The sequence below is a fragment of the Sapajus apella genome, unplaced genomic scaffold (assembly GCF_009761245.1).
Source record: "Sapajus apella isolate SASKATOON/1434 unplaced genomic scaffold, GSC_monkey_1.0 scaffold4, whole genome shotgun sequence".
Classification (NCBI taxonomy): domain Eukaryota; kingdom Metazoa; phylum Chordata; class Mammalia; order Primates; family Cebidae; genus Sapajus; species Sapajus apella.
The window spans coordinates 54,696,735-54,701,455 of NW_022436944.1; positions in this window are offsets into that span (position 1 = coordinate 54,696,735).

The following is a 4,721-nucleotide window of genomic DNA, read 5'->3' on the forward strand; positions in this document are numbered from 1 at the left end:
TTTGCAGTAACCAAAACAGCATGGTGCTGGTATAAAAACAGATAAGCCAGCCAGGTGCAGTGGCTCACACCTGTAATCCCAGCACTTTGGGAGGTCAAGGTAGGTAGATTACTTGAGGTCAGGAGCTCAAGACCAACCTGACCAATACGGTGAAACCCTGTCTCTACTTTAAAAAAAAAATACAAAAATTAGCTGGGTGTGGTGGCACATACCTGTAGTTTTAGCTATTCAGCAGGCTGAGGCAGGATGATCACTGGAACCCCAGGAGAATGAAATTGCAGTGAGCCAAGATCATGTCATTGCACTCCAGGCTGGGTGACAGAGCAAGACTCCATCTCAAAAAAAAAAAAAAAAAAAAAAAAAGTTCAATCAAACAGAATAGAGAACCCAGAAATAAGGCCACAGACCTATAGCAATTTGATATTTGACAAAATTAACAAAAATAAGCAATAGGGACAGGACTCCCTATTCAATACCTGGCTAGACATATGCAGAAGAACGAAACTAGAACCTTACATTTCACCATATGCGAAAATTAAAGATGAATTAAAAATTTAAATGTAAGATCTCAACTATAAAATCCTAGAAGAAAACCTTGGAAACACTATGCTGGACACTGTCTTTGGGGGAAAAAAGTATGACTAAGTCCTCAAAAGCAATTGCTATGAAATAAAAACCTGACAAACAGGATGTAATTAAACTCAAGAGCTTTGGTACAGCAAAAGAAACTAACAACAGAGTAAACAGATAACCTACAGAATGGGAGAAAATATTCACAAACTATGCATCCAAAAACAGCCTAATATTCAGATTCTATAAGGAACTTAAATGATTCAACAAACAAAAGCCAAAAAACACCATTAAAAAGTGGGAAAACAATGTGAACAGATACTTTCAAAAGAAGACAGACAAATGGACAACAAACCTATGATAAAATGCTCAAGGTCACTAACATTAGAGAAATGCAAATCACAACTACCACAATGAAATGTTATCTCACACCAGTCAGAATGTCTATTACTGAAAAGTCAAAAAACAGAAAAAAAACAATTGTCAGCAAGGCTGCAGCAAAACGAGAATACTTGTATGCTATTGGTGGGAATGTGAATTAGTTCATCCACTGTGGAAAGCAGTTTGGAGATTTCTGAAAGAACTTAAAACAGAACTACCATTTTATCCATCAATCCCATTACTGGTTATATATCCAAGAGAAAATAAATTGCCCTAGCAAAAGACACGTGCACTCATGTTCATCACAGCACCATTCACAATAGCAAAGACATGGAATTAACCTAGGTGCCCATCAATGGTGGGCTGAATAAAGAAAACATGATACATACATACCACGGAATACTATACAACCATACAAAAGAAATAAATGATGCCCTTTGCAGTAATATAGACGCAGCTGGAAGCCATTATTATAAGTGAATTAATCCAGAAACAGAAAACCAAATACCACATGTTTTTACTTGTAACTGGGAGCGGAACATTGGCTACTCATGTATGTAAAGATGGCAATATTAGACACTGAGGACTACAAGAGGGGAGAGGGAGGGATGAGGACAAGGACTGATAAATTAGCTATTGACAAGTATGCTCACTTGTGATGGGATCAGTCATGCCCCAAACCTTAGCATCACACAATATACCCATGTAACAAACCTACACATATAATCCTGAATCTAAAAGAAAAGTTGAAATTATATAAAACAACAACAGTGTGACAGCAGCAATAATGAAAGGACTTACTATTTTTTTCCTTGCTCTTAAATTCTCTCAATGCTAGAAAGACCAGTTGTTTTTCTTCATCTAATCAATAAGCAGCTTAAGAAGCATTGTATCCTAAGAAGTACAGATTCATAGCTATGCTATGAAAAAGAAAAAGCAGAATTAGACAAAAGAAATCCCAAAAATGAGTAAGAAAAAGCATTCACAAGTCAGGCAATCATGAGCATTTTAGATTACCTCTGGGCTCTAGGCTTTTTCAGGGAAATTTAGAGGAAATATCCAAATTATAAAGTAACAAGACTAGGAAAAGAAGCAACAGATGAAAACGTTTGATGGCATCAGTGCAGATAAATGCTGACTAACAGAGAAATGAGAATCATAAAATTTTAAACGGAGCAAAAGAATAGAACAAGCAGTAATGATATAGCATTTCAGAGGAATAAATCATGTATATGATGAAACTTGCTGTTGTATGGGAAGGCTAAGGTGTGACTGCCCTAAACCTGAGACAGTGATGTGGTGAGCCGTTTGAAACCTCTTATATTTCACTTTGAGACGGGTGCATATGCTGCCACTATTTACTCTCTAGTTAATTGTTTTAAGTCTCTGTTGTTGAGGAAAAGTCTCAATTTTTTCTATTATATTTAACCAAAAAAATTCCTCTGTGTTAATGAGGGCTCTACTGTATCAAACACTTGTCATGGCAGATACACCATACCCATTACCACAGCCATTCCCCTCACCCCTCCAGAACAGGCATTGGTATCTAGGCATCACAAGTAAGAAAAATGGCACAAACTCTAAGTAGCATTTCCAGTGTCACCCAGCATGGGGTGCTGAGGCTGAACAACAAACTAGGTAATAGGCTCCCAAAGCCTTCTTCTTGCCCCACCCACAGCTTGACACCAAGTCCAACTTAAAGATCAGAATAAAGACTTAAAGATCTCCTTTCACTCTCTGTATAATGTATGATTTCATCCTTCTGACAATGTCCTCACTTGAAAGAAAGTGAAATGGGTTTTTGTCAGAGTCTGTGATCTAACTGGAACAGCCCAAAAGGAATGCTATTAATGAAGACATCTCCTTCTCAAATGTTTTTGTCGTAGCTGTCTAGAGGCCACAGTTCTCAGGATGGCCTTTGACGACCTGCCCTGGATTCAAGGTATTTGCAGCAGTTCCGTACAAAAGATGCTGCCTGGAACTCCCATGGCAGGAGAGCTGTGGTTGTGTGCTAAACAACTGTGGTGTTCTGAATGAAATGTAGCGAAAGAAATAGAGGAGCTTCTGCTTTGTATACCTGCATAGCGGAGTTACATGCACACTATAATACACATGGAAACTTGGCAACTTATAATTTCAGATTTATGTGTGTATGTATGTGTGTGTGTATATATATATATATATATATGTAGGTTAGAGATGGTCAGGTCTCACTCTGTTGCCCAGGCTGGAGTACAGTGGTGCGATCACAGCTCATTATAGCATCAAACTCTCGGACTCAAGGGATCCTCCTGCTTCAGCCTGCCAAGTAACTGAGACTACAGGTATGCACCACCATGCCTCGTTAATTTTGAAAAAATTTTTTACAGATGGGGTCTCACAGTTACCCATGCTGATCTTGAACTGCTGGCATCAAGCAACCTTCCTACCTCAGCTTCCTGCGTGATTTCAGGTACTTAATTCAAGGTTTTGGGGGTTTAGACCACATGTCTTATTATTCAGAACATCTGTTGATGGAGATTTAGATGTCACTAGTTTCCCTGGAAAATCAATGTTTTGCTGAGCATACTATTAAATAAAAATATTAAGTTAATTAACCAAGTAGTCAATTTATGCATTCATTCAAATAATAATTCTACAAGCATGTACTAAGCTCCAACAAAGTGTCAGACACCGCATCCAGCCACGCAAACACGAAGCAAAAAGGCACTGACTCTGGTAATCCTTCGCCTCTAACCAGTGAATCTGCTACATTATGAGGCAGATCACAAGACTTCCTTGATATGTGTCAAAATCACTAAAGTTTACCAATAACTTTCCTATTATATAAAGTGAAGTACATTCAAGATTTTTCTTTCAATAATGTAAGTTTTACCACCATGGTTTCTAATATACTTTCCTGCATGTGGAAACAACAGAGTTATTGAGATAGGATAAGAAACAGATTATAACATTGAGTATTACTGGGACTATGTTGGAACTATGTTGTATAAGCGGACTCTGTGGATGAAACAGGAAAACTAAAATTGAAACCACTAGTTGTTGGAAACAAACAACAGGTATATGGATGACAGTGTAACCATAAGCAATATGTCACCCAGAAGCTCTGTGGAAGCACAGAGTAGACTGGGAGTTTCCTACAGAAGGTGGAGTTTGAAGTAGTCTATAAAAAAGAAATCAGAATAATGAGCCCTCCAGTGCAATAGTCTAGGGCGGGGAAATTGTCTGCTGTTGTGAATATAGGCAATGGTTTTGTCTTAATGGACCATAGTTTGTAGATAAAAATTGTAATGAGCTAAGTTGGGAAGGGTTTCTGAAGATGTTTGAAAACCATGCTAAGGAAGTTTTGGACTGCATGATGTAGTCATTGACAAGCCCGCATATCACCATAAAAAATGAGAAGGTATCACCTTTTTCACATGGCTTCTTTTCAATATGCAATTATAAACTAGTTCTTCTGGGTGAAGAAGCTTTTGGGTTTTCTCAGTCAGCACTTCCAATATGAGTGAGTGAAGTCTCAGACTGTGAACTGCCCTCTTTCGATATATATTTGCATCTCATCCACCACAAAGTGTCCATCCCTATGTTCATCATTCACTGCCCAGCTTGTCATCTCCCCCTGCACAATCAACTGAAACCACTCTAAATGTCCTGCCTTGCCCAAAGCCATTAATACTGCCTCTAATTGTCAAATATTTTTCAATGCCCTTGAATATTCTATTTTTTAACTAGAAAATTCTAGATGCTTAACTGCTTCTCTTAAGAGTATT